Source organism: Cupressus sempervirens, chromosome 10 (genome assembly GCF_028749045.1).
Source record: "Cupressus sempervirens isolate cs-2001-9-10 chromosome 10, ASM2874904v1, whole genome shotgun sequence".
Lineage (NCBI taxonomy): Eukaryota > Viridiplantae > Streptophyta > Pinopsida > Cupressales > Cupressaceae > Cupressus > Cupressus sempervirens.
The window spans coordinates 454,059,850-454,067,310 of NC_143127.1; the positions used below are offsets into that span (position 1 = coordinate 454,059,850).

Sequence of the window (7,461 nt, forward strand, 5' to 3'; positions counted from 1 at the left end):
GAATCATCTCCTTTAATGGTATTTTTGGAAATTGGTCTGTAGTAGGATTTTGTAAGTAGATTTAATCTTCTCCCTTTCCAATGGAAAACTAATGTCATTCTAAAGGAATCATGTCAGGCTCTTAAACTACCCAGGTCTTGTACTACTACAGTTGATAGATTGTCCTTGTTGAAGTGGTTTGACAACACCCCCTTTGTGACACTTAGTGCATATATATGTATACATATATACAATACACGCATACATATGTATATATGTATACATATACATACATACATACATATATGTGTATGTATGTATGTATGTATAGATTTATATATTATGTATATAATATGTATATATGTTTGTGTGTATAATATATACATACATACATACATACATACATACATACATACATACATACATACATACATACATACACATATATATATATATATATATGTATGTATGTATGTATGTATGTATGTATGTATGTATGTATGTATGTATGTATGTATGTATGTATGTATATGTATATATATACTACCTCAATAGGAATAGCATTATGGATGCAAGGTTAAGGGATATGTAGAACTACTATTATATGTGGGTGAGCCTTGGGATGGGCTTGCTTCTTCTTCCTCTTGGATTTGCTACAACAATTGACTAAGATTGATCTCATACTCAATTTATAGATATAGATATGTCTATGTATGTGTATATATGTACACACACACACACACAGTGTGTCTGTGTGTACTGTGTCTATATATATATATATATATATATATATATATATATATATATTGTTAGAGTAACAAAGTATTTTCTTATTAATTAAATCAATTTGATTTAATTATTAAGTCACTTCAGGGGCCCAAAGCTTGGCCTTTGTCTAGGCCTTTATGATTATAGTGGGTTGGAGAATCTAGGTTTTCTTGTTCCCACTTGGGTCATTCCTATTGAGTTTTTGGCCCCAATAGAAGGTCCTCTAAAGGTAAGAGATCAACGTAAAATGGACAAAAAGTGGAGGTCTAAATTTATAATTTCTCTCAAGAGGCAAATAACATACTCTCCTACTCTAAATGCTTCTCCTGAATGCACAAACTAGAGTGTAAATATGTTCTTAGGTTCTCAAGAATGGAAGTAGACAAAGTGAGAATATTAATAGCATGAAAGTCTAAGATGAGGAGAGTAAGGAGAGAGTCCCCTTTTAAAACAAATGGATGATAGAGATTAAGAGGCAAAATCTATAGTGGATAAATATTAGCATTTTGACTTTGGTGCACAAGATTCTCAAGAGGAAAAATCAAAGACAATGTTTAAGAGGAAAAATATGCATGGAGGAGAATAAGAGGCAAAAGAGATTCCATTGCTTTGAAAAGTGTGCATTCAAAGTGTAGACAAAAATATTGTTGGTGATATGTTTTTGGGGGTGTCACTTTGTTCACATTGGTCTTACACGTAGATATACATCATTAAATTAATTTAATTTTATATGAAAATCATTTAAATTTTGAAGGGATTAAGCCATATTAATGAGAATGGCCAACAGAAGAACATGAGCTAGGCTTGAAAGCCTCTTCTAGTAATAAAGCTTCTAATCATCTTTGTATAACAACCCAAAACCACAACTTTTAGGTCTCATTGAATGAAGCTCACATTGTTTTGCTTTCTTGACATTAAATTTGGGGGGTATTTGGATGTTTGTAGGACCATTTCATTATATACCTACCACTAGCGAGTCAATCCATGGCTTAGTTTGGGCAAAATGCGTAGAAGAATTCCACATAAACTAGAGGCAAGACAGGGACATTGCTAAAAACTAGAATGAGGACAAAATGAAAAAAAATTGACACCACATGAATGACCAACGACCGTCTGGTGATGGTAGGGTTTGTGTGGGTGGTGGGCGTCGACCTTGCATTTAGAGAGGATTTGTGTGCACTTACAATTGTAGCACCAGTTATCGCTATTGCAATTTCTATGCCTATAAGAATCCCAACCATGAAATCTTACCAGATTTTGGGCATAAAATCTTTTCAGATTTTGGGCATAAAATCTTACCGAATTTTGGTTGCAACAAAAATTATTAAACACGGAACTTACCCTATGAAATGATTGCTATACCATCATCACGGAGTCTTGGAGTGTGAATAAACCCACAGTTTTGTGTCATTTATGCAATATGATAAAAAAAAATTGTGGAAAGGAAGTAGAGTCGATGCATACTTTAACAAAACAATAAATCAACGAACAAGGAGGAGGAAAATGTTTGATGTTCCTCAAGATAAAAACTAAATAGAAATAAATTTTACTGTAAAAGCAAGCACTCACTATGTAAAAATTGAAAGAGAAGCAAAAATAAGCGCTAACCCTTAACAATTTTCACTGTGCTCCCTCAAATTCCTCTATAATGCATTGAGTTGGTGTAACTGATCTTTCCGTCAAATGATTTAGTTCTCAACTTTTCAAAACCCTCTAAGCTCCGTCCAACTTTTGAGCATTGATTTTTGCTATAACTTTTCGGACACCAAGTAAATGTATTTTATCTCTTGGAATGAATGCGGCCAACTTGTGTTTTCATAATTTGCCTTTTATTTTTTATTATCACAAAAAGCCCTAAAGCCCTAAAAGCCGAGGAAGTTCCGATTCAAATAATCAGAAATTAAGAATTTGTAACTAATAATTATTTTTTAAATGCAACCTTTTTAATTTTAGAATATATGATATTAGATTAGACAAAAAAATTAATTGAAGAAGGATCTGCCAAAAACATTAGATCTAAGACGGGGACTAATAATAAAATAAATAATATCCTCAATTAATTAATTCCTGATATAACTACGCCACATCAAAATAAAATGAAAAAATAATTTATTATGATTATCCATGAAATCTTTTTTTTTTTAAATATCGACATCATCCGTTTATCATATAGAAGTAAAAGAATCGCCTCTCAATAGAAAGACGTTCGAATAAAACCATATGTTATTAGTCATCCTAATATACCCCAAGCTTCTATCAATTATCCTAGAATTCGTATGGATGTTTAGGACATGATGTGCAAAATTATATTTAAATCCCAACAGCTTGATAAAATAAAACCCTCAAAGGTGAGAGTGAGAATATAATTGTTTAATAATTTGGTTGCTTAGTGCTCATATTCCAAAAATTAATCACCTAACTGATGCTATCCTTTAATTTGATAATCCTTTTGTGCAGTATTCAGTTGAGAAGAGGAACTAATTAAGAGACGCCTGTCAGTTCCACCCTATCCTTGTCACAATTGTGGTTAGAAGAACAATTTCGAATGAGAGGAATGCGATGGGAGAGCACATACCGAAGACGAAATCACAAACGAGTGCCGAAAGAAATACAGGAAGGTGAATCTTTCATTCCTTAGCAAGGAATGACAAGAAGAGGAATTCTGGGATTGCGACTTTTGCAGGACGAGGTGCCCATTTTGGACAGAGACGGGAAAAGGGCAGGCCGTCCGAGTAATGACTTCCCATGTATATGTATATATGGGGCGTAGTTGGTCACAGAGCAAAACATCATTGCGGGGAGCTTGAAAAAGTTTCATTGTTGTAGATACAAGAACTTAGACGTGATCGGTGAATTGCAATGGAATTCATAAGGTGTGGGAAGCCGACCTTCATCTCCTTCATAATACTAATGTTGTGTGTGGTTTCATGTTATTGTGGTAGAGCTGCTCGGACGAAGACGGGTGAAAATGTTATGGGGCCGACTCGGGTGGAGCTCACTCGCAGAGAGGCCGAGTTGAGCTTCGGCGAGCGACTGAAAGGCGCCGTGGCCCGGAGCAAGAGCCGATCGCAGAAAATAGACTCAATTGTGAAGAAGGCAATACTCGGCAAGCAGCTCGACGCGGAATCGCCCGTTCACGTCGGAGACGGCGAATTTCTGATGACAGTGGGAGTGGGGAGCCCTTCCGTCAGCTTCGACGCCTTCGTTGACACGGGGAGCGACCTGATATGGACGCAGTGCATGCCTTGCGTCCAGTGCTACAAGCAGCCCTCCCCCATCTTCGACCCATCCAAGTCATCCACCTACTCCAAAGTCCCCTGCAAAAGCGACCTCTGCAACGCGCTGCAGCTCAAATTCTGCTCTCCCGACTGCACCTACTATTATCTCTACGGTGACATGTCCTCCAATAGCGGCATCCTCTCCTACGAGACGCTCACCATCGGCAACGCCACCCGCGTCCCTCACGTCGCCTTCGGCTGCGGCACCAACAACCAGGGCGAGGGATTCCAGCAGGGCGGCGGCCTCGTGGGGCTCGGACGCGGCCCTCTCTCCCTCACCTCGCAGCTCCCCTCCAAATCCTCCCTCGACAGCAAATTCTTCTACTGCCTCCTCCCCATCACCGACTCCCCCTCCCGCACCAGCCCTCTCTTCTTCGGCGACGGCGCCGACCTCTCCGGCGCCAAGACGCTGCAGCTCATCACCAGCGCCACCATTCCGACCTTCTGGTACATCCCCATCACCGGAATCACCGTCGACGGCGCCGCCCTCGACATTCCTGCGGGCACCTTCGATCTGAAACCCGACGGCAGCGGAGGCATGATCATCGACTCCGGCACCACCGTCACCATTCTCGACGAGGCCGCCTACTCTCCTCTCAAGAAGGCCATCCAGTCCGCCCTCCATCTCGCTCCCGCTGACGGCTCTTCCACCGGTCTCGACCTCTGCTACCATTTGCCTAGTACCAGTAAGCCCCCCACATTTCCCTCCCTCACATTCAACTTCAAGGGAGGCGTCGACTACGAGATTCCCACGGAGAACTACTTCATCGAGATCGAGGACGGGAAGGGGCAGAAGATGCTGTGCCTGGCTGTGCTGGGGTCGTCTGGGCTGCTGGCGTCGGGGCCGTCGATATTTGGGAACGTGCAGCAGCAGAACTACCACATTCTCTACAACGACGCCGACAGCACCCTCTCTTTCAAACCCACCACCTGCGATTCCCTCCACTAGACCGCCTCTCCATCCCGCACCCCAACCTACCTCCCTTCCTTCTCGCTCTGTTTTTCTCCCTCGTCTCCTTTAATATGTATCTCTCTCTTCTTTGGACATGGGCAACATCGCTTATAGGTTGTTGGCCATGTCCAAAGAAGAGCGATACATATCCTTCCTTCTTCCCTTCCTTTGATATGTATCTCTGATACATATCTTTCCTCTTCCACCTCTTTTCTATGTATCTCTTCTTTGTACATGGGCAACACCTTATCTGATTTACTTTTATGTAATCTATCTACTTTCACGTATCCTTCTTTTTTCTTATTAATTAATGATAATAATCATTTTTAAGTATTGCACTTTTCTTATCTTATGAACAACATAAATATACTAAAAATAGACTTTGTATGTGAGCAGTCTATTTCAAAAAATTAATATTATTGTCAACAAATTTAAAATGTATTATTTTATTAATTTATGAGGTTAAACTACTGCTTAAATAAATGTTCATTATTACTAACAATAAAAATTATAGTTACAAGTTTTGAATATTGAAAACATATCTTATATGATGATAATCTTGTAAGCTCAACAAATTTATAAAATTCTTTAATGCTTGTTATTCTAAACTAAAAAAATTGAATATGTACATAGAGTTATTAAATTTCCACAATGCATATTGATAATAAGTGGTCTTTTTAGATTCAACTATATGAAGTTCTTTCCCATCAATGTTTTGTATCACATATTATAAACCATCATGACAATCAAAGGAGAGAGTTGTTCAAATTGTTGATACAAAAAATCTCACACATCCAAATTAAATATAGCACTTACCATAATACTTACAATTTAAAATATAGAAAGTTAATATGATTGTCAAATTTTCATCCCATAAGTTCACTTCTTATTATGCCTAGATTTTAAAAACATGGTTTCTAATAACACAATTACAAGAGATCCAAAACATATTAAACTATACTTAGAATTTATATTATATGATTATTGATAAATTTATTTTTATTCATAACAAGGGAAAAAAAATACAAAAATAATATTACAACGATATCAAAAATAATAATAAGAAAAATAAATTATGATTGTCATTACATTGATAACAACAAAAACTTATTTTTATTTATAATAAATAAAATAAATTTAAAAATATTATTAAACAAAAGTTTACTTGTGATGCAAGGGATGATGGGTAGAATGATTCCAAGGAAGCACTCACCAACCACCTTGCTAGAATTACACACGGAAACACAACCCAAAGATTCAAGAACAAACAAATATCTTGATACCAATGCAGATATGCTGAGATAATTTCCTTAAAATATGCCAGGCATAAGGCCTACTTGGTTGCAACCATAAACAACAAAATTACAATAAGTAAGCTTAGGAGCTCAAGCTTATAGATCCAAAATACTTCTATATTTCTTCTTACTATCCTTCTTATTCTTATTCTAGAGCTCAAATATATAGCCATAAAGAGAAAAAGTCAACTTGACAGATACAATTATTACAAAATATAGGTCTTGCCCTAAAGGGAAAATCAACAATCTCACAAATAAGAAAAATAACATCTATGGATACAAAGATAGGTCTATTGGTATTTGAAAACTACCAGGTTTGCAAAATACCCAATACCAGGATACAAGAGACAAAACTCAACCTAAGGATTACCTAATTCCCATATTCAACCAAAATTATCTCAAATCTAGACCAACTTAAATAGAGCACAAACACTCTCTACACTTTAGGCTCTGTAGGGCCAAAGCAGGTGCACCTTAGGGATTGAAATGATTGGTTATTTGATATTCTTCTTTGAAACTCCTTCACTCACACTCTACTTTTCAGATCTATCCCCTATAGTAGAAAATGTTCAACAATCTTCTTGAACTTGTAATTAACTTCTTGATTACAGTAGCCTACTATAACTTAGAGGAAAGTTATTACAAATAAGTAATGATCAACAGTTTAATTCTTCATTACAGAAAAGTAAATATTTATTTTGATTTATATGTGCTTTGTGTAACGAAATAATTGCATCAATTTGCATCACAACTTATGACTAGTGCCTTATCCATTGCTATACAGAGTCACACTAGTAAATAATTGACCTATTTAATTGACTTGCAATTAAATTTATCAATTGTTAACCCTACACTCCATTCTTATGATATCCCTCTCATATGCCTAGAAATCCTATCAATTTATGGAAGCATTTACTTAATTCTTTGAATTAAAAGCAACAAGAAATTGGCATACAACATATCCCAACTACATTAAATTGTATGAACTTTGCTCATTCAATCCAAAAATAACAAGCATATGAAAATGGAGACAAAATTTAGAGACACGGATACTCGAAACTCCCTCTTTGTATTAATATTCTTTGAAAATAATACATCACTGGTGTAATACTCAAAATATAACTCAAAATATGGCAAATTATGTCATTCACTTTTTATTATGTGTTCAGTATGAAAATTTTAAACAAGA

General features: G+C 36.6%; 1 pseudogene; it reads left to right on the top strand.

Annotated features, from left to right (window-relative positions):
- The first annotated feature begins 3,292 nt into the window (after window positions 1-3,292).
- Window positions 3,293-4,974, top strand: LOC149534658 (aspartic proteinase nepenthesin-1 pseudogene; annotated as a pseudogene).
- The last annotated feature ends 2,487 nt before the right edge of the window (window positions 4,975-7,461 follow it).